Source organism: Ornithorhynchus anatinus, chromosome 5 (assembly GCF_004115215.2).
Source record: "Ornithorhynchus anatinus isolate Pmale09 chromosome 5, mOrnAna1.pri.v4, whole genome shotgun sequence".
Lineage (NCBI taxonomy): Eukaryota > Metazoa > Chordata > Mammalia > Monotremata > Ornithorhynchidae > Ornithorhynchus > Ornithorhynchus anatinus.
This window is the reverse complement of record NC_041732.1, coordinates 86508690-86532493: the sequence shown is the minus strand read 5'-3', so window position 1 is coordinate 86532493 and position 23804 is coordinate 86508690. Positions and strand designations below refer to the sequence as shown.

The window sequence follows — 23804 nt, the reverse complement described above, 5'->3', positions numbered from 1 at the left end:
GATTGGGAAGTGGTGTGGCCTAGGGAATAGGGCATGGAGCTGGGAGCCGGAGACCCTGGGTTCTAATACTGGCTGAATCACTATCCTGCTGTGTGACCTTCTACAAATCACTCAACTTCTCTATGCCTCAGTTTTGTCTACTGAAAAATGGGGACTCAATACCTGTCCTCCTTCCTGCTGAGACTGTGAGGACGATATGGAACAGGGACTGTATCTAGCCTGATAAACTGTATGTACCTCAGCACTTAGAACAATGCTTGACAAGCATTAGAGAAGCAGTGTGGCTTAGTGGAAAGAGCATGGGCTTGGGAGTTAGAGGTCATGAGTTCTAATCCCGGCTCCACCACTTATCAGCTGTGTGACTTTGGGCAAGTCACCTAACTTCTCTGTGCCTCAGTGACCTCATCTGTAAAATGGGGATTATGACTGTGAGCCCCACGAGGGACACCCTGATTAACTTGTATCTACCCCAGCGCTTTAGAACAGTGCTTGGTACATAGTAAGCACTTAACAAATACCACCATTATTATTATTATTGACACATATTAAGCACTTAGCACATACCATAAAAAAAAATTGAAGCACCACTTGGCAAAAAATTGGCTCATACAGAGCTATTTGTTAGCCATAACACATTTAAGCCTCTCAGTTCTTGTTTTTTTTTTATTGTTACATATATATTTAACCTCCCAGAAAATGTTCAGAAAATACTGTCTTCCTCTTCAGAAAAGCAGTGTGGCTCGGTGGAAAGTGTCCAGGCTTGGGAGTCAGAATTCATGGGTTCTAATCCCGACTCTGCCACTTGTCAGCTGTGTGACTGTGGGCAAGTCACTTAACTTCTCTGTGCCTCAGTTCCTTCATCTGTAAAATGGGGATTAACTGTGAGTCTCACATGGACAACCTGATTACCCTGTATCTACCCCAGCACTTAGAACAGTGCTCTGCACATAGTAAGTGCTTAACAAATACCAACATTATTATTCTAACATTTAATCCGTTTGCATTGATAAATGAAAAGTAATGCTCTTTATAGAGTAAAATAAGAAAAATGATAGTTACATTTGTTAAGTACTTACTGTGTGACATGTATTATGTACCATGTACTATGACTTGGGAGTCAGAGGTCGTAAATTATAATCCCTGTTCATCTATCTATCTGCTGTGTGACCTTGGGCAAGCCACTAAACTTTCTCAGATCCTCAGTTACCACATCTGTAAAATGAGGATTAAGACTGTGAGTCCCTCGTGGGACAACCTATTTACCTTGTATTTACCCCAGTGCTTATAACAGTGCTTGGCACATAGTAAGTGCTTAACAAATTCCATAATTATTATTACAGTTATTATTACCAGGCACTGTTCTAAGCACTGGGGTAGATACAAGATAATCGGGCTGCCCATAGTCCCTATCCAACATGGGGCTCACAGTCTTAATCCCCATTTTGCTGATGAGGAAACCGAGACACAGAGAAGTTAAGTGGCTTGCCCAAGGTCACACAGCAGATCAGTGGCAGAGCAGGGATTAGAACCAGGGTTCTTCTGACTGCCAGGCCCATGCTTTATCCACTAGGTCATGCTGCTTCTCTGACAGCTTGACTTCAAAGTTTTAAACTGGGAAGTATTGGAAGAGTGGATTTTAGCATGTGGGACAGTAATGATAACTATTTTGGTATTTGTTAAGTGCTCCCTAAATTTCAAGTGCTGTATTCAGCACTGGGGTGGATTCAAGTAAAATCAGGTCAGACATAGTCTCTGGCTCACAGTCTTATTAGGCTCATTGAGTCCGGAGCAATAGTTCAGAGAAGAGCAAGGCAAGAGTCAGGCATAGTTAGAAGGTGACCTGAACAGGATCGAAGCCTAACTGAGATGTCCTGGAAGAAGAAAATCAGTGGGTAACAAGAAACCAGCTGGTGAGGAACCTTGAATTCAATGATTAGAAACTTCCTTGTGATTTCAGAAGGTATCAATCAGCTCTACCCTATCTACTTTACCTCGCTGATTTCCGACTACCACTCAACCCTCACGCTTAGCTGCTCTTGACTCCAGCCTGCTCTCTGGACCTCAGTCGCATCAGTCTCATCAGAAACCCTTGTCCACATCCTGCCCGTGGCCTGGAACTCCCTCCCTTTTCATCTACGACAGACCACCGCTCTCCCCACTTTCAAAGCCTAATTAAAACCACACATCCCCCAAAAGGCCTTCCCCAACTAAGCTTCCATTTCCCTTACTAGCTTTCCCTTCTGCATTGCCTATGCATTTGGGTCTGTACCTCAGATGCTCTTGCTCTTCAGCCGACTCTCAGCCCCCTAGCCCATAGGTTCATAAAGGTAATTTATTTTAATATCTGCCTCCCCTTCCAGACTGTAAGCTTGCTGTGGGTAAGGAACATATCTACCAGCTCTAGTGTATTATACTCTTCCACATGCTTAGTACAATGCTCTGCTCACAGTACCTACTCAATAAACGTCACCGATTGACTGACCGCTTTACTAGGACGAGCATAGGTTCCACCTCTCTAGGGATGATGGGAGAAATTGGCTCCATGAGCCTCCAGTTGGAAGGGTGAAGCCATGATTTTCTCCTCTGCAATCCTTTGGATCAGACTCCCACACTCCCTCATTTCAGAACTGGGACAAAGACTGAAAATTTCTGAGTAGGACTGAAGACAGCAGCAAGGAAAGCTAGGCCACAGTGACCCTAAGTTGGGTCTTTCTGACCCTTTAGTCCTTCAAAACCTGCCTATCCTACTCAACAGGTTGACATTTAAGGAGGCGAGGGAAATAATGAAAGTTTAATGTGTTACGGAGATCGAGATATTTCTGTTTTAAAACACCTGCATATGAATAGTAATGTTGGTATTTGTTAAGTGCTATGTGCAGAACACTGTTCTAAGCATTGAGATAGATACAGGGTAAACAGGCTGTCCCACGTGAGGCTCACAGTCTTCATCCCCATTGTGCAGATGAGGGAACTGAGTCACAGAGAAGTTAACTGACTTGCCCACAGTCACACAGCTGACAAGTGGCAGAGCAGGGATTCAAACCCATGACCTCTGACTCCCAAGCCCGTGCTCTTTCCACTGAGCCACGCTGAATGCAACATTTGTGGTGATGAAAGGGGTGCGGACAGGAGCTGAGATGTGTGTATGTAATTCCAGAGTTATACTAAAAGTAAACTCAGTGTCTCGTGGCTCAGGGGAAAAAGCATGGGCTTGGGAGTCAGAGGTCATAGGTTCTAATCCCGGCTCCACCACTTGTCAGCTGTGTGACTTTGGGCAAGTCACTTCACTTCTCTGTGCCTCAGTTACCTCATCTGTGAAATGGGGACTAAGACTGTGGGCCCCACTGGGACAACCTGATCACCTTGTATCCCCGCCCCCAGCACTTAGAACAGTGCTTTGCACATAGTAAGCGCTTAACAAATACCATTATTATTATTATTTATTTCTTGGGTGAATCATCCAAGAATATCAATCGAGTGCATTTCCCACCATCCCGAACCTGTTAGTCTTTCTACTGCTGCTGTTAAAGTGGCTGGCAAGAATCAATATTAGTCCTTATTTATGGTTCGCACTCGTCCCAGTGTTAGGCTCCTCCCTCATGACTCTAAACTCCATGAGAGCAAGGATCACATCAACCAACTCTTTTGTGTTGTATTCTCTTGGGTGCAACAAATACCACCGATTGATTGATCGATTGATTAACTTTCTCTTAGTTGGACTTTTCTCCACTGTCCTTTGGTATTTATTTTATGATATTTGTTAAGGTCTTACTATGTGCTAGGCACTATACTAAGCACTTGGGTAGATAAAATCTAATCAGATGGGACACAGTCCCTGCCCTATTCGGGGCTCACATTCTCACTTCCCATTTTACAGGTGAGAAAACTGAGGCAAAGAGAAGTGGAGCAACTCACCTGAAGTCACAGAGCCATAGACAAGTGCCAGAGCCAGGAGTAGAACTGAGGTCCTTCTGAGTCCCAGGCCTGGGCTCTATCCATTAGGCCACGCTGCTTCTTATGGTTCAAATTCAATTCCTGTTGAAGTTTTTGATTTCCATAGGCAAAAGATGCTGCATAAAACTGTTTGATTTATTGATTTATTCATTTGCTTTTTTATGGCATTTGTTAAGCGGTTACTATGCGTAGAGCACTGTTTTTAGCACTGGGGTAGATATAACCTGCTTGGGTGCAGTCTCTGTCCCACAGCGGCTCCCAGACTTAGTAGGAGGAGAAAACAGCTGTTTAATCCGCATTGTACAGCTGAGGAAACTGAGGCAGAGATAAATTAAATAACTTTCCAAGGTCACACAGCCAGCACTGGCAGAGTCAGGATTAGAACCCCGGTCCTCTGACTCCCAATTCCGTGCTTTTTCTACTAGGCCACATTGCTCCTATTCAGGAGGATTGGTGAAAACACTTGAAGGGGAAGTGGCCTCTCTGCCATCCTGTATGGCTTTTCCTTCCAAGTACATGCTATTTCTTTCACCTCCACATTGCTTTCAAATGTCCTCCTAGTTATGCACACAAAGCACAGTTCCCTGTCTATGGAGTCAAGATTGCTCTTAGTTTCAATGGGCCACAGTAACACTTCTATCTGGAAATACATGAACTTTCAAATTTAAAAGCAACGTAAAGGTTTAAATAGGCTTTCTTGGAAATCTGAAGGGTCGGTAATGGAAAACCTAGAGTTGAATCCTTATCCGACTTTTATCCTTTCTCTTGTATGGCCCGTTTTAAAAAGGCAGACGATTATGGGATTCATATCTGACTGTACAATGATGAATTGTTCAAAGCTGACAAAGATGGGGAACTCTTTCCGTTGAAGTTGGTAAATAGTCCAAAAAATAAAGTAAGTGCATGTGCAGTATGCTGATAAAGAGAAACAAAAATGTTCTGAAAGTATTTTTGTTTAATAGCACTGAAACAGTACAACTGTACATAAAAACAATAATTCCATCGTTTCATAGAAATTTCTCAGTAAAACAGTATTGTGGGTGAAACACATTCGAAAGAATTCCTTGCTAAAAAAAATTAGAATACAAAGATACTATGTAAAATCCTTCTAGATGCCATTTGTCATTCCTCTTTGGGGAATGGCAATCTTTAAAAATAAGAATATGGAAACATAAAAGATTCATGCTGCATCTGAGAATTCTGATACCGACTTTATCTTCTTAACTATTAATCAGCCTGGAGCGGTGTTTTTTCCTACACTGTCATCGGGTGATTTAAGAATATATTGAATGTTTCCATTGAATAATGAGATCATTTTTGGCCTGTGGGTTGGTTCAAGCATATGAGCTCATCATTAAATGTCACAAACCCATAATTATCTACAGATGAGGTGTTATAATCTAAGGTGGCCTACTGCACAGAGAAGGCAGGTGAATAAATAAAGGATTTTTTTCCCCCTTTCGGTGAGGTGAAGTGCTTCTGTCTTGTTACTGTGAGTTCCAATTGGGAAAAGTGGAAGTTAACCAACAATTACCAATTCGATTGATCACAGCTTCAGTTTATCCTTGGGATTCTTCCTCTGGATCATTGAAAAGATTTCTCTGAGGTCACCTTATTCTTAGATGATAGGGAATGTCAGGGAAGTAACGAGGCCTTCCTTTGAAATTCAGGGATGTATCCATGAGAGCAGACATTTTCCTGGTCCTCTAAAGTGTTCTTGATCACATCTTCCTGAATTAAATCTCCCCTTTCTACCTTACTTCACTTATTTTCTATTACAATGCAGCCCACATACTTCGTTCCTCTACCATCAACCTGCATCTCAGCCTCATCTATCATGCCACCAACCCCTTGCCCATATTCCTTCTGACCTGGAACTCCCTCCCCCTTCAAATCTGACAGACCACCACTCTCTCCATCTTCAAAGGCTTACTAAAAGAAATTCTCCTCCAGGAGGCCTTCTCCAACTAAGCCCTAATTTCCCCTACCCCTTATCCCTTCTGTGCCACCTCTGAACATGAACATATATTTTTTAAGCCACTAGTATTCACCCGCCCCTCAGCCTCACAGCACTTATGTACATACTGGCAATTTATATTGATGAATGTCTCCCCTCTAGACTGTAAGTCCCTTTGGGGGTAGAGAATGTGTCTACCAACCCTGTTCAATTCTACTCTCCTTAGTGCATAGTACAGTGCTCTGCATAGAATAAGTGCTTGATGAATATTATTGATTGATCTTGACCTGGCCCAGCTAGGATAGCTTATGGACTTAGGTTCTAAATTCAAATATGGTATGGACTCATGTTTGGATTCTCATCTGACTTCTCCCTTGTACTTATAAACACATTTTTATACTCAATTATTTTCTCATATCTGCAAATTATTTTAGTGTCTGTCTTCATTCCTAGGTTGCAATTGTAATAATAATTACTAATTATGGTAAGTGCTTGCTATGTGACAAGCACTGTTTTAAACCCCTGGGGTAGAAACATGACAATCACGTTGGACATAGTCTCTGTCCCACATACTGCTCACAGTCTACATAGGAGAGAGTATAATTGAATCTGCATTCAACAGATGAGGTTACTGAAACACAGAGAAGTTTTGTGACTTGCTCAAGGTCACACAGAAGACAAATGGCAGATCTAGGACCAGAACACTGATCCTCTGACTCCCAGGCCTGGACTCCTTCCACTAGTCCATGTGGCTTCTCTAATAATAATAATGATGATAATAATGATATTTCATTCATTCTATTATATTTATTGAGTGGTTAATCAGTGCAGAGCACTATACCAAGTGCTTAGGAGAGTGCAGTGCAATGATAAGCAGACACATGTGTGATATTTATTAAGTACTTACCATGTGCCAGGCATTGTACTTAAGGGCCTGTGTAGATATGTAGTGGAAAGAGCATGGGCTTTGGAGTCAGAGGTCATGAGTTCGAATTCCAGCTCTGCCACTTGTCAGCTGTGTGACTGTGGGGAAGTCACTTAACTTCTCTGTGCCTCAGTTACCTCATCTGTAAAATGGTGATTAAGACTGTGAACCCCATGTGAGACAACCCGATTCCCCTGTGTCTACCCCAGCGCTTAGAACAATGCTCTGCACATAGTAAGCGCTAAACAAATACCAACATTATTATATGAGCAAATCAGTCCCTGTCCTACATGGAGCTCAGTCTTAATTCCCATTTGCCACATGAGGGAACTGAAGCACAGAGAAGTGAAGTGACTTGCTCAAGGCCACACAGCAGACAGGTGGCAGAGCTGGGATTAGAACTCAGGCCCTTCTCTCTAAGCTTCTTGAGGGAGACTACTAGGTAGTATAATCTACCAAGTGCTCTGCACCCAGTAGACACTGCATAACACTACTGATTGAATCCACAAGGGATAGCTTCCTTAAATTCCATACGGTCCATGTTCCACATGGCAGCTGATCTCAGAACACTAAATTGCCGCCTTCACTTCTGAAGGAGGGGTTGGATCTTGGAGTGAAAGGCACAGTGAGAGTGAAACAGAGCTCCTTACTGTCCCTTCTTGCTTTTATGCCATAAAAATTCTTCGAAACCAGTCACCCCGACCTTCTCTTTGCCCTAGAAAGCTACTGTGTACAACCCAGCCCACTGGGAGAACACAAAACATACTACCCTGTGGACACAGCGATGGAGTACTGGCTTTCTATACACTTCCAGGAAGGTAGGATATATTATTACTGGATCTGATCATTTTTCAGTTGAAATTCCATTGCATAATTACAGTGATAAAAATGTATTTAAAGAATGTGATCATCCAAACTCTTAAAATCACTCATTGAGTAAAAATAGAATGAGCAGTCATCTGAGGAGAAAAATGATTGTGGATAATTAGATTACATGTCCATACAGAGAAGGTAATGTATAATACTTTAATAAAAGCTAATTGTTTCATATGGTACAACCCATACCTCATCACAAATACTAATGAGATAACTGATCTTCAATGCAATGAACTAATTATTTCAATTTAGTAGGTATCAGACAGTCAACCAGATATCCAAAGTCAAAAGGAAGGTTTCTTAATTCTTCCCTGCTTGGGCAGGACTTCTGTCTACCAACTCTGTTATAGAGTATATTATCCCAGTTGCTTAATACAGTGCTCTACATGGAATACATAGCATGGAACAATACCATTGATTGACTGATTTGAAATAATCTATCATTGGAAATGGTCACATAGTGTAGCATGTAGAGTAGCAAGGCCTTGTGGAAAGACCGTGGGTCTGGGTGTCAGAAGACCTGTGTTCTAATCCTGGCTCTGCCACTTGTCTGCTGTGAGACCTTGGGCAAGTCACTTCTCCCTGCCTCATTTCCCTCACCTCTTAAATGGGTACTCAGGGCCTGTTCTCTCTTCTTCTTAGACTGTATGTCAATGTGGGACAGGAACCTTATCCAAACTCAGTATTTTTTACCTCTCTCCAGCACATTGTACAGTGCTTGACACGTAGTAAGCGTGTAGCAAGTATTATTAAATAAAAAAATGAAGAGACCTCACTGAAGAGAGGAGAAGCAGCGTGGCTCAGTGGAAAGAGCATGAGCTTTGGAGCCAGGGCTCATGAGTTCGAATTCCAGCTCTGCCACTTGTCGGCTGTGTGACTGTGGGCAAGTCACTTAACTTCTCTGTGCCTCAGTTCCCTCATCTGTAAAATGGGGATTAAGACTGTGAGCCCCACGTGGGACAACCTAATTCCCCTATGTCTACCCCAGCGCTTAGAACAGTGCTCGGCACATAGTAAGTGCTTAACAAATACCAACATTAACATTAACATTAACATTAACAAGTCGGCAACAGATAGAGACAGTCCCTGCCATTTGACGGGCTTACAGTCTAATTGGGGGAGATGGACAGACAAGAACAATGGCAATAAATAGAGTCAAGGGGAAGAACATCTCGTAAAAACAATGGCAACTAAATAGAATCAAGGCGATGTACAATTCATTAACAAAATAAATAGGGTAATGAAAATATATACAGTTGAGCAGATGAGTACAGTGCTGTGGGGATGGGGAGGGAGAGGGGGAGGAGCAGAGGGAAAAGAGGAAAAAGAAGGTTTAGCTGCGGAGAGGTAAAGGGGGGGTGGCAGAGGGAGTAGAGGGAGAAGAGGAGCTCAGTCTGGGAAGGCCTCTTGGAGGAGGTGAGTTTTAAGTAGGGTTTTGAAGAGGGAAAGAGAATCAGTTTGGCGGAGGTGAGGAGGGAGGGCGTTCCAGGACCGCGGGAGGACGTGACCCAGGGGTCGACGGCGGAACAGGCGAGACCGAGGGACGGTGAGGAGGTGGGCGGCAGAGGAGCGGAGCGTGCGGGGTGGGTGGTAGAAAGAGAGAAGGGAGGAGAGGTAGGAAGGGGCAAGGTGATGGAGAGCCTTGAAGCCTAGAGTGAGGAGTTTTTTTTTATTGCGGAGGTTGATAGGCAAGCACTGGAGTTGTTTAAGAAGGGAGTGACATGCCCAGATCGTTTCTGCAGGAAGATGAGCCGGGCAGCGGAGTGAAGAATAGACCGGAGCGGGGCGAGAGAGGAGGAAGGGAGGTCAGAGAGAAGGCTGACACAGTAGTCTAGCCGGGATATAACGAGAGCCTGTAACAGTAAGGTAGCCATTTGGGTGGAGAGGAAAGGGCGGATCTTGGCGATATTGTAGAGGTGAAACCGGCAGGTCTCGGTAACGGATAGGATGCGTGGGGTGAACGAGAGAGACGAGTCAAGGATGACACCGAGATTGCGGGCCTGAGAGATGGGAAGGATGGTCGTGCCATCGACGGTGATAGAGAAGTCTGGGAGAGGACCAGGTTTGGGAGGGAAGATGAGGAGCTCAGTCTTGCTCATGTTGGGTTTTAGGTGGCGGGCCGACATCCAGGTGGAGACGTCCCGGAGGCGGGAGGAGATGCGAGCCTGAAGGGAGGGGGAGAGGACAGGGGCGGAGATGTAGATCTGCGTGTCATCTGCGTAGAGATGGTAGTCAAAGCCGTGAGAGCAAATTAGTTCACCGAGGGAGTGAGTGTAAATGGAGAATAGAAGAGGGCCAAGAACTGACCCTTGAGGAACTCCATAGTTAAAGGATGGGAGGGGGAGGAGGCTCCAGCGAAGGAGACCGAGAATGACCGGCCAGATAGGTGAGAGGAGAACCAGGAGAGGACAGAGTCCGTGAAGCCAAGGTGAGATAAGGTATGGAGGAGGGGATGGTCGACAGTGTCAAAGGCAGCAGAGAGGTCAAGGAGGATCAGAATGGAGTAGGAGCCATAGTAGCTGCTCAATAAATGTTTTCATTGATTGATGGAGTCGAAGTGATCCAGCAATAGCAATAACAGCAGCAGTAATAGTAGTAGCCATCTGGTGCTTGGCACTGTCCTAACCACAGGTCTTGCCCGACTAGGCCCTCATTCCCTCTTCTCCCACTCGCTCTGCGTCACCCTTGCACTTGGATTGCGCCTTTTACTCACCACTCCCTCAGCCCTGCTGCACTTAATGTACACAGCTGTGATTTATTTATTTATACTGACTAGACTGTAAACTCATTTTAAATGGTGAAAGTGTCTAATAATAATAATAATTGTAGTATTTGTTAAACACTTACTATGTGCCAGGGACTGTACTAAGTGCTGGGGTACATACAATCAAATCGGGTTGGACACAGTCCCTGTCCCGTGTAGGGCTTATAGTTTCAATCCCTTTTTATAGATGAGGTACCTGAGGCCCGGAGAGTACTGTCTCCCCCGATTAGACTGTAAGCCCGTCAAACGTCAGGGACTGTCTCTATCTGTTGCCGACTTGTTCATTCCAAGCGCTTAGTACAGTGTTCTGCACATAGTAAGCGCTCAATAAATACTATGGAATGAATGAATGAATAAAGTGACTTGCCCAAGCTCACACAGGAGACAAGTGGCAGACATGGGATTAGAATGCATGATCTTCTGACTCCCATTCCGTGCTCTATCCACTACAGCAAACTGCTTCCAACTCTGCTACATTATTAGTACAGTGATCTACACATGGTAAGTGATCAACAAATACAAATAATTAACTGATAGAACAGAATAATGAAATAATATGTTCCCTGCCCACAAGGAACTTACATCGTAATGGGGGAGACAAACATAAAAATATTTACAACTTGAGAGGCCAGTAATAACTAAGATAAATATATATGTGAAGGCTAAGGAGGAGCTCAGAATAGCCTCATAGAAAGAGCACGGGCCTGGAAGTCAAAGGACCTGGTTTCTAATCTCAGCTTTGCCACTTGTCAGCTATGTGACATTGGACAAGATGTTTAATTTCTCCATGCCTCAGTTATCTCATCTGTAAAATGGGGATTAAATCCTTCTCCCTTCTTCTTAGACTGTCAGCCCCTTAAGGGACAAGGGACTGTGTCCAAAATGATTATATTCTATCTACTCCAGCATTTAGAAAAGTGTTTCACACATAGTAAGCACTTAACAAGTCCCTTCTCCAAATGCCGTGGAGTCTTTTCCAACTGTAGTAAATCCATGGACACATCCTCTTCAGGACATCCCACCTATCATAAAGTCTTTCCGGTATGCGTATCCATAGAGCTTTCTTGGTAAAGGTACAGAATTGGTGGTGGCCTTCTTCCATGCAGTTAAAAATTTGAATCTCTGCCTTTGTCTTTGATCAATGTTTGATCATTCGATCATCTGTCTTTGACTCTTTCCCATTGTGCTGCTGCACAGCACAGGTGAATTGACTTTGTCTTAAGTAGCATTATTATCATCATTATTATTATCAGGAGATGAATAAATTTATAATTGCTTAAGTACTTCTATTGGAATGGAGGAAATGGAAAAAGCTGGAAAAGATCTGATCTCCTAACCCCAGTATATTTACTGTACTTTGATCTCATTTATCTTGCTTCTGACCCCTTGACTTTAAGCACTTAGTACAGTGCTTAAGTGCTTAAAACAGTGTTATGCACACAGTAAGTTCTCAATAAATGTGATTGAATGAATGTCCATGTCTTCCCTCTGGCCTGGAACTCTCGCCTCATCCATATCCAACAGACCACCATTCTCCCCACCTCTAAAACTCTCTTAAAATAACATTTCCTTCAAGAGGATATTTTCCTATTCCTTGAAAGTGCCTAAATTTGTTGGGAATTATCAATCCATCAATCATTGGTATTTACTGAGTGCTTACTGTATACAGAGCACAGGAGCAATTGCTGAAAAGAGTACAGCAGAGTAAAGAGGCACAATAATAAGGATCTAATAGGAATAATTGGATAAATGGATATCCTGGGGTCTGACCTAACTGGAAAGGTTTGCTTTTATGTCCTGTGTACTTCTGTTCAGGCATAGAAGAGCTAAAATATCATTACTGCTGTAACTATTGACTTCCATCATTCAATACTAAAGGAAATTACAATCCAAGAGTCTAGTACGTCATCTGAGAAACTGAAAGATAGAAACATGGTGTGAAGCTTCAGACCAAATTGTTGGAGTTCTTTATGGCCATGAGCACTAGTCCCATTACAGGTATCATAGACCTGTTCCATCGACAGATATGAGTTAGTGGAATCACAGTGCAAATAATCCTGAACCTGAATTCAGTTCCTGTCTTGTCACTGACTTCTGCTGGGCTATCAAATGATGTAAGGATTAGCTCCCAGGTTTAGTACTACCTCTATAGGGATCGTGATATCTAAGCTACCAACCTGGATCAAGCTTTTGTCATATTTCAGCTAGACTAGTGTGTCAGCTCCCTCAGTGCCCTCCCTCCCTCCTCATCTGAGTCAATACTACATGGTGCTGCATAAATCTTTCCCCCACTTTAGCTCGTATAGTCTTTGTGGTCAGGGAATATGGCACTTTGTTATTCTGTACTTCCCAAATATCTAGAATGGTGCACTGAATCAAAATAAGTTCAATGAAGCTATTACTATTATAACCCCAGGTTTTCCCACCAGCCCAGCAGGCTAAAACCAGCAGCAGTTACTGCCAACAGCAGAGAGGCCTCTTCCAGTCCACGGCCAGTAGGATAGAGACCAAACAGATGGTGCTGCCTTTGCAGACTTGTGCTGTGGAACTGTGGGATTCTGACTTTTGGAGGACCACCAGATGAACCAACGTCAGGCCTGATAGAGAACTGCTGCCTCCAGCCCTAGATCTGACCCCAGGTTGCTGCTTCTGGAACCATCAGCTGAGCTTGCCTGCTGCTCCCCAGGACATGAGGTCCCACAGACCCTCAGAAAGTCATCCAGATATGAGATGTGAGAGAATGAAATTCTCCTCTAGACTGTGAGCTCATTGTAGGCAGGGACTGAGTGTCTACCAACTCTATTGGAGAGTCCTCTCCCAAGTGAGAGCTCACCTCCTCCAGGAGGCCTTCCCAAACTGAGTTCCCCTTCCCCTCTGCTCTCCCTCCCCTCTTCCCCCTTCCCCTCCCCTCAGCACTGTGCTCATTGTATATATTATTTATTTCCTTATTTATTTTGTTAATGTATAATGGTAATGTATATCTCCTTGATTCTATTCATCTTGATGATGTCTTGTTTCTGTTTTGTTCTGTTTTGCATTGCTGTCTGTCTCCCCCGTTTAGACTTTGAGCCCATAATTGGGCAGGGATTGTCTCTATCTGTTGCCACATTGTATATTCTAAGCGCTTAGTACGGTTCTCTGCACATAGTAAGGGCTCAATAAATATTGATTGATTAATTGATTAATACTATTACCACTGCTACTATCATTACTAATGCTTTTACTATGAGCACTTCTACTAATATACCTTTCCAATCTTCCAAACCTTCTACCAGCTACCCTTCTCCATCTTCATCTAGCAAAAGTTGCTTACCGTTAGTTTCAAGGTTTCCCCAAGTTTTGTCCATTTAACACATGAGGTCTTTACCTGCTACTCCCAGCTGACAATCTAACTGTACATTTTCTTAACTCTCCTGCCACTCATCCATCACTCATGTTGAGAAGTAGCGTGGCTCAATGAAAAGAGCCCGGGCTTGGGAGTCAGAGGTCAAGGGTTCAAATCCCAGCTCTGCCACTCGTCAGCTGTATGTCTGTGGGGAAGTCACTTAACTTCTCTGTGCCTCAGTTACCTCATCTGTAAAATGGGGATGAAGATTGTGAGCCTCACGTGGGACAACCTGATTACCCTCTATCTACCCCAGCACTTACAACAGTGCTCCACACATAGTAAGTACTTAACAAATACCAACATTATTATTATTATTATGTTGTTTCCCAACCCTGGAACTTCTTTTCATCCCAAATACCCCTGACATCACTTTTTCCCATGTTTAAAGGAAAGCAGTTTGGCCTAGAGAAGTAGCATGGCCTTGTGGATAGAACACAGGCCTGGAAGGCAGAAGCACCTAGAGAAGCAGCATGGCTTAGTGGAAAGGGCTTAGGCTGGGGAGTCAGAGGTTGTGGGTTCTAATCCCAGCTCCACCACTTGTCAACTGTGTAGCTTTAGGCAAGTCATTTAACTTCTCTGTGCCTCATTTACCTCATCTATAAAATGGGGATTAAGACTGTGAGCCCCACATGGATCAACCTGATAACTTTGTATCTATCTCAATGCTTAGAACAGTGCTTGGCACATAAAAAGTGTTGAACACATACCATTATTCTTATTATAAGGACCTGGGTTCTAATCCCAGTGTCACCACTTCTCTGCTGTGTGACCGGCAGATAAATCACTTCATTTCTCTGGGCCTCAGTTACCTTGTCTGTGAAATAGGAATTTAGACTCTGAGCACCATGTGCAACAGGGACTAAGTCAAACTCAATTACCTTGTATCAACCACAGCACTTAGTGCAGTGCCTGGCACAGAATAAACTTAACAAATACCAATTTTTAAATTATTATTATTACTAAAGCCCTCCTAAAGTCCCACTTCAATCCATGGTAATTATAATTATTGAGGGTTTAATGTGCGCCTGCCACTCTCCTAGACAGTTGAGAGAGTACAGTATAGCAGAGTTAGCAGATATGATACCTGTCCACAAGGAGCTTACAGTCCAAAAGGCTCACAGTTTTCATCCATGAAGCTACCCCCAATTAATTCATAACTCCCTACTCATGTAATCCCAGTACTCACCATGAGCACTTACATAGTCTATTCTTACCCTCAATTTATTTTTTCCTCTACATTCAATTATTTATTCATCTATTTCAACCTGACATATTTCTACTGTTTCCTTTACACTCTGTTTTTCCTCCCCTTCTCATTATGAAAATACTTTTTTGTTTGCCTATCCCTTTAGATTGTTATATTCCATGAAGGCAGGAAACATATGTCTTACTTCTAAGGTGGTTTCCCAAATCCTTAGTGCAGTGACTGACACTCATTAGGTGCTCAAGAAATACCACTTATTGATGAAAGAGTAGCAAGGACAACACATTTTGACTGTAAACTCATTGTGGGCAGGGAATGTGTCTGTTTATTCTTATATTGTACTCTACTAAGTGCTTAGTACAATGCTCTGCACACAGTAAGTGCTCAAAAATGTGATTCACTGACTGACTAACTGGCTGCCTGGGCAGAAAGGAAAAAAAAAAGCTTGAAGCTGTTAATGGGGAGGTCTGGAGAACAGTGAACTGAAAAGATGAGAGATGAGGTTTCAGACAAATACATCCCCTGTGGACAAGTGGAAGAGCAGGAGACACCCAGCAATGACTTTCTCAGTAGAATCCAAAGTCACTCATTTAAAAAAGCTTGTCTTGCACCCTTCTTGTGTTTGGCAACTATTTTAATGCAGGACATGATAGCCCTCTTATCCTGAACAGGAAGAAGGAGAAGGAGGATCCTTAGGTAATTCTTATATACCTGTCTCCATCAGTATACTAAAATATCTGCACTTAGCATAGTGCTTGGCACATAGTAAGTGCTTAACAAATACCATAATTATTATTAAAGGAACATTTGGAGGCCTTCCACAGTTTGATTTCTATTGGGAAAGTAGAAAAAGAGTTACAGATCTACCAGAGAAACTCCATAGAAGTTAAAACATTTGAACAGCTTGTTGCAAAGCTTTTAGTATCTGTTCCCATCCCATAGTAAATAAAATTCTGTTTCTGCAGTAGGTGAGGTTCATGGAACATGACTCTCTCCCTTATGGGTTATGTATTTCATAAAATAATAATAATTGTGGAATTTGTTAAGTGCTCAATATGTGTCAGGCAATCCTCTAAGCTCTGGGATAGATACAAGGTAATGAAGTTAATAATAATAATAATAATGTTGGTATTTGTTAAGCGCTTACTATGTGCCGAGCACTGTTCTAAGCGCTGGGGTAGACACAGGGGAATCAGGTTGTCCCACGTGGGGCTCACAGTCTTAATCCCCATTTTACAGATGAGGGAACTGAGGCACAGAGAAGTTAAGTGACTTGCCCACAGTCACACAGCTGACAAGTGGCAGAGCTGGGATTCGAACTCATGAGCCCTGACTCCAAAGCCCGTGCTCTTTCCAATGAGCCACGCTGCTTCTCTAGTTGGACACAGTCCCTGTCATGGAGCTCACAGTCATTCATCCATTCAATTGTATTTATTGTCATAATACCCATTTTACAGAAGAGGTAACTGAAGCACAGAAAAGTTAAATGCATTTCCCAAGGGCACATAGCTGGCTAGTGGTGGATCTAGGAATAGAACCCAGAACCTGAATCCCAAGCCCATGCTCTATCCACTAAACCATGCTGCTCGCTCTTTCCCCTCCTCTTCCCCTCAGGGATTCAGCAAGCTCCCTGCTCCCAAATAATAATAATGGCATTTGTTAAGCACTTACTACATGCAAAGCACTGTTCTAAGTGCTGGATCAAGAGAAAGGAAAATCCCTCCCCCCATGGTTCCTTTGACTACCAACCAGACTCAAGGCTGAGCAAGAAGGCATCCATCAGGGAACAAAGTAGTAGCTACAGCAAGGTTAGAAAGAACCCTGCAGGCCATATATATTTCCTATTCTCTTTCTAGTCACCCTGTTGAACTGGAGGTTATAGACTTCAATAAAAAACCACAAGGTATTTGTTGAGTTGTTGTTTTGCCAACTATTTCCAGGTCTTTGGTCAAAGATGGTAGGGATTGAGAGGTGTTTTTCTGCCACCACTGTTATCTTCCTCTAAAACTAACCTTCTCACTCTACCCTGATCCCATCTATCGCACTGCCTATCTCTCGCCCATGTCCTGCCTCTGGCCTGTTACCTCCTCCCTCCTATCTGACAGATATGAGGACTCTTCCCCACTTCAAAGTCTTATTGAAAGCACATTTCCTCCAAGAGGCCTTCCAAGACTAAGCCCTCCTTTTCCCTTCTCCCTCTTCCTTCTGTGTCACCTGGACTTGCTCCCTTTCTTCATCCCCCTTCCCAGACCCACAACACTTATGTATATATTAGTAATTGGTTTATATTAAGGTCTGTCTTCCCTTCTATAATGTAAGCTTGTTTTGGGTAAGGAATGTGTCTGTTATATTTTTATATTCTACTCTTTCAAGAGCTTAGTTCAGTGCTCTGCACACAGTAAATACAATTGACTGACTGGCTGCTTCTGAAAGTATAATTTACCTGGTCCGCAGCCTCTGGCTAAGAAAGTTTTTGCCTGTAGGGTAACTGTCAATTTGTGCCTAGTACCTCTTTAGTGTGGAAATCAGTACTAAATGATGGGAAGCTCCTCGAGGATAGGGCCTTGTCTACTAACTCTGTTCTCTCCTAAGCATTTAGCACAGTGGTCTGCCCAGAGTAGGTACTCAATAGATATTACTAATTGAAAGATTAATAGATTGTCAGAGGGACAAACATTTTATGGAGATAAGGTCTAAGACTATGATAAAGCACATGGTCCGACCTGCTACTGGGTTTATCTAGTCTCTCAAAGTGGAAAATGCTCTAGCCTTTGGAGACAGCCTCCTGTTAGCAAAGTCTGTCTATCACTATTCAATTATAGATGTGTCTGAGGTAAATCAATGTGACAAGTTTTTGCAGTGGCTAAAAGCAGTCAAAGACATGTTGGCATGCAAATGAAAACTGTGAGTTGATTCACATTTTGTCATGGAAGAAGTGCCGCATTTTGCTTAAGGAAAATTCCTTCAAATGCAAGAACAATCAGAGTGTTGACTCTACTGCTGTATTTTAATCATTTAATAGAATGCAGACAAAGACAATTCATTTTTTTACCAAACCTTAGGACTTACATTACTGATTCAGTAGTCATGATGAAGTTTCCCCTCCCTTTTCTCCTCCTCATTCTGGGATTAGAAAGAACATTTTTAGATTTTTCAGTTTGTTAATTCTTCCATAAGATTGTAAACTTATTGAGGAGAAGGAGCAAGTCTTTAGTTCTATTGTGTTTTCCCAAATGCTTTCTACAGGGTTCTATATAAGACATTATCCAGCGATGGCATTTACTGAGCACTTACTGAGTGCAGAGCACTGAATACAGGCCTGGGGAGAGTACAGTAGTGTAAGTTCATTCATTCATTCAGTCATTTTTATTGAGCGCTGTTTGTGTAAGTCGACACCATCCTTGCCCAAAGGGACATTCAATAAAAGATTTTAATTCATTCATCATTTGATTCTTTAGATGCCCCATCTCCTTCTACTAAGTTGTTTATTCTGCATACAGAAAGTGTTCAATAAATATCATTGACTAATTGATTTGAAAGGCAATAATTGATTTTAAGTGGTTTTAGGCAATATAGATTGTCCAAGTTGTGTACTGATGGTAAGAGCAATGTATTTTTTTTTTTGGTGTGTATATGAATGGGTGAGAAGATAATGGGTGTCTGAAAATACCTTCTATGTGGGTGCTGTGTTATTGTTCTCTGGAGTTCATTGAATTGTATATTCCAAGCACTTAGTACAGTCCTCTGCACATAGTAAGCACTCAATAAATACTACTACATGAATATCTAAAAATAAGGAAGGGTTGGTTGTATTGGTATAGGCAACAGTAGTGAGAGCAATCCTAGGAGTAGTTGTAGTAAAAGTAGTCTTGTATTGTCATGCTGTGGTGTCATCTCTGACCCACAGCGATTCCATGGATACATCTCTCCCAGAAGGCCTCACCTCCGTCTGCAATCATTACGGTAGTGTATCCATAGAGTTTGCTTGGTATAAATCCTGAAGTTTACCACTGCCTTCTTCTACGGAGTAAATTTGAGTCTCTGCCCTTGTCTCTCTCTCATAATGTTGGTATTTGTTAAGCGCTTACTATGTGCCGAGCACTGTTCTAAGTGCTGGGGTAGACACAGGGGGAATCAGGTTGTCCCACGTGGGGCTCACAGTCTTAATCCCCATTTTACAGATGAGGTAACTGAGGCCCCGAGAAGTTAAGTGACTTGCCCAAAGTCACACAGCTGACAAGTGGCTGAGCGGGGATTCGAACCCATGACCTCTGACTCCAAAGCCCATGCTCTTTCCAATGAGCCACATCACTGTTGCTCAGCACAGGTGAGTTTTGACTTGTAGCAGATGACCTTCCATGTGCTAGCCACTGCTCAAACTATGAATGGCATGAGTAGGCCTCTGCTTGACTCTCCCTCCCATAGTAGAGATTAGAAGAGTACTGGAAACTCTCCAGGTACGATCATGAGAGAGGACTAATAGTAGTAGTAATAACAGTAATAGTATTTCTTGAGCATCATGTGAATGCACAGGCTTTACTAAGCCCTTGGGAAGAAACAACAGAATCAGAGGACCTGTTCCTGCCCACCTGGAGTTTACAATCTAGATATATGAGGATATATATTTTTTTCCATCTATATGCAAGGAATTGTGGTCGGGTCCTCAACCCCTTGGCCTCTATCACTATGGAAAGCTCAAGTGTTGGAGCACTGGGGCTTAGGATTCTCCTCCTGCTTTGAGCTTAGATAAGGACCTCAAGCTCAGTGATCATGAGAATAATGACTGAAACAAAGGCTGGAATTTTATTATTTCCTGCTTCTACTGCTGCTACTTCTGATTTGCTTTTTTCTTGGATCCAATAGAGGGGCAATGTCTGGGAAGAGGAGCAAGAAGAAGAATGGCAGTGGCACTATAAGATAGGAAAATAAACTCCAGCCACTGCATGCCAGACCATTTAGTTTCATTAATACAGAACCTTTATGCTGAACAGGAGGCTACAATAAAAACAGAATATGGAGAAACAGATTGATTTCTCATTAGTAAGGGGGTAAGCCAATGATGTATTTATCACCTTATCTCTTCATCTTTTATAGCAAATACATAATGAGAGAAGTTGGACTGGATGAAGGTGAACAGGGAGTAAAGATTGGAGGAAGGAATACCAAGTGCTTAGTACAGTGCTCTGCACATAGTAAGGGCCCAATAAATACTATTGAATGAATGAAACAATACTGGTTATGCTGATGACACTACCCTACTGGCAGGAAGTGAAGAAGATTTGAAGGGCTTATTATTAAAAGTTAAGGAACAGAGCAAAAAAGTGGACCAACATTTGAATGTCAAGAAAACAAAGATCATGACAACTGGAAGTTTTAAAACATTTGTAGTGGATGGAGAGAAGATTGAAATAGCTGACAAATAATAAAGGAAGTAATAGTCAAGAAAGATGCCAAAGATTAATGTTAGGAAGATTTGCTATGAAGAGCCTGGGAAAAGTCATGAAGTGTCCTGATGTAACGATTGCCACAAAAATACAAATTGTCAATTATATGGTGTTTCCAGTAACTGTCAATTCTATGGTGTTTCCAGTGACAAGGTATGGATCTGAAAGCTGGACAAAACAGGATAGAAAGAGCACTGATTCTTTTGAAAGAATGTGGTGTTGGAGAAGGCTTTGACGAATCCCATGGATTGTCCAAAAAACAAACAAATGGCATTTGGAGCAAATTAAACCAAAGTGGTCTTTGGAAGGCCATATGACTCAATTTAGATTAACATATTTTGGACACATATTCAGGAGCACTAATCCTCTGGAGAAGACACTAATCCTAGGAAAAGTCTTGGGAAAACATGGAAGAGGCAGATCAGCAGCTAGATGGATAGAGACCATAACAACAATAATGGAAGAACATTTAGAAAGGTTACAGATTTTGGCAGAAGACAGGATATTCTGGAGAAGACATACATAGAATCCCTATGAATAGGAAATGACTTCACAGCACTTGATAATAATAATAATAACTGCTTCCACCACCTTGATCATTTATTAAGGCTACTCTAGGTGGAAGCTGGAAATGGAATCAAAACTGCAGGATGTTGTGGTTTTTTGGATAAAATGAAAGTACACAAATCAGGAAACCCAGAATCTAATTCCAGTTCTGCCACTAGCCTGCTCTGTGACTGGAGAGGTGGCTTAACCTCTCTGTATCTCAGTCCTTTCAACTATGGATTGTGAACCCTTTGTGGGATAGAGACTGTGTTTGATTTGTAGCTTTAGTAATAACAGTATTTTGTAACAGCTTATTTTGTGCAGGACACGCTACTAAGCACTCATTAAAAACACTCTAGTGAAAATCAGTCATGGTCCGTAGCCCTCAAGGAATTCACATTGCAGGACGGGACAGACACATAAGAAGGACAAGTGATAAAAAAGCCAAAACAGTATACTAGACAAAGACAACACTATGACCAATATGAGGGATAGGGTACTGTGGCTAGGGGAACAGAGTTTGGGCTCCTTGCAGCTCCGAATCCAACAGTCTCAACCACAGCTGCGGTCATAGTTATGGTGGCAGCCTCAGCCTTGACGGTGTTTTGAAATATAAAGCCACATACTCCTACAGCTCCTCACCCTCCTTGCTGGAGAAGGAGGGGATGATGGTGGTCCCAGTGTGTGAGAGGGTGGGGGAAGAGGGGTTTTATACCCTAGTAGGAGGCCCCCTCTGTCCAGTGTAAGGGGTCTGGCAGTGAGGTCGCTTTAACTGTTTCTCAACCTTCTGTCCAGAGAAGCCTAGGACAGAGGACTCAGGGTGCAGCTTCCCAGCATCATCAGGAGTACAGACACAACCAAACTCATTCCCACATTCAGAATTTGTAAATGCCTCACACTGCTTCAGCTTAAACTCCCTGAAGTCCCGCATGTATAGAGCCTTTTGGAAGCAGAGGTCCCATGGCATGATGTGAAGGAAGGCAGAGATTCCCAGTTGTCTGATTGCTTTATTACTGCATGAGAAGCAGCATGGCTCAGTGGAAAGAGTACGGGCTTGGGAGTCAGAGGTCATGAGTTTGAATCCTGGCTCTGCCACTTATCAGCTGTGTGACTGTAGGCAAGTCACTTAATTTCTCTGTGCCTCAGTTACCTCATCTGTAAAATGGGGATTAAGACTGTGAGCCTCACATAGGACAACCTGATTACCCTGTATCTCCCCCAGTGCTTAGAACAGTGCTTGGCACAGAGTAAGCGCTTAACAAGTGCCTTTTTTTTGAGAAGCAGCATGGCTCAGTGGAAAGAGCCTGGGCTTGGGAGTTAGAGGTCATGGATTCTAATCCTGGCTCTGCCACTTGTCAGCTATGTGACTGTGGGTAAGTCACTTCACTTCTCTGTGCCTCAGTTATCTCATCTGTAAAATGGGGATTAACTGTGAGCCTCATGTGGGACAACCTGATGACCCCGTATCTACCCCAGCGCTTAGAACAGTGCCCTGCACATAGTAAGCACTTAACAAATAACCAACATTATTATTATTTATATCTATCCCAGCACAGCATGCTGCAAGCTTCTTATGAAGGCCATTATTATATCTTCAAATACATCCTTATCCATTTCCCTGTTGCTCTCCTTGCTCATAGGTGGCATATCTGTGAAAGGTGAGCTCACTGTAGCAGGGAATGAGTTTACCAACTCCATTGTATTGTATTCTCCCAAGCACCTAGTACAGGACTCTGCACATGGTGAGCACTCAATAGATACCACTAAATGACGGATATTTCTCTCCCTGTAGATATACATGAGCAATCTGGCTTGTATTATGCATATGTTTTATGGAGTACTTAAAGATTACTAATAAGTTGAATGACGACTTTCTAAGGGATAAGTGTTATATCAACACTTCACTGTCTAGTCAGCTCCATAGTTTATGAATATATTAGAATAATAACTTTTTAAACCTAACTGTATTTGCTGAGAAAATGCTATCAGTTGATTTACCTAAGAAAGATCATTTCTATCACACATGGGCAAAACAGAACAGAGTTGCTTCCCACATAGAATATGGCTGAAATTGTATTAAATATTTTCTAAGTATCCTCAATAAAAAGACATTGAGACTTCACTTCTCTGTGTTTCTACTTCACGTGCCAACTGCATTCCTAAGATTATGTGTTCTGTGGTCTCAGTTCATATCTATTGGACACTGGCCTACATCAATCTTACTCAACTGCCACCTGCAGTTCCGAATTAAATGAATTTTTGAGCTCAGCTCACTCTTTAGTGAACAGCAGTTTTTACTAGAAAAATGCCACACATAAATCATCATAATTCATTGGGAAAATCCTATTTGACAAGAAAATAACAACATTAAAATAATAAGGAAACAATTTATCTTTCCATTCAAGAGAAAAGGCCATTCAATTCACTCGATTCACCAATAAGACCTAACAGGGAGAAAGACAGTAAAAAACCCACACATTAAATTTTAGAAAGGCATATGAGAAAGAGCATATGTCAAAATATTCACTTAGAATTGTACTCAGAAAGGTACCGATCATGGCATTTTCTTTGTGGAACCGACTACGTGATTAATCTTATTTCTACACTGAGTCCGTATCCCTGGGGAGCAAGGTTTGCTGCAGTTTCTTGGCTAGTTACGGACTGGATGATATCAACTGGCAAAACATTTTTCAGGATTCAGTACGCCATCCAAACTGATGGCCAACCATGACCACCTATGAAAGAG

General features: G+C 42.5%; 1 long non-coding RNA gene across 1 annotated transcript in view; it reads right to left on the bottom strand.

Moving 5' to 3' along the window:
* Window positions 1-23804, bottom strand: part of LOC103170634 — a 158441-nt gene that overhangs the window by 19413 nt on the left and 115224 nt on the right. The gene's annotated exons all lie outside the window — the stretch shown is intronic.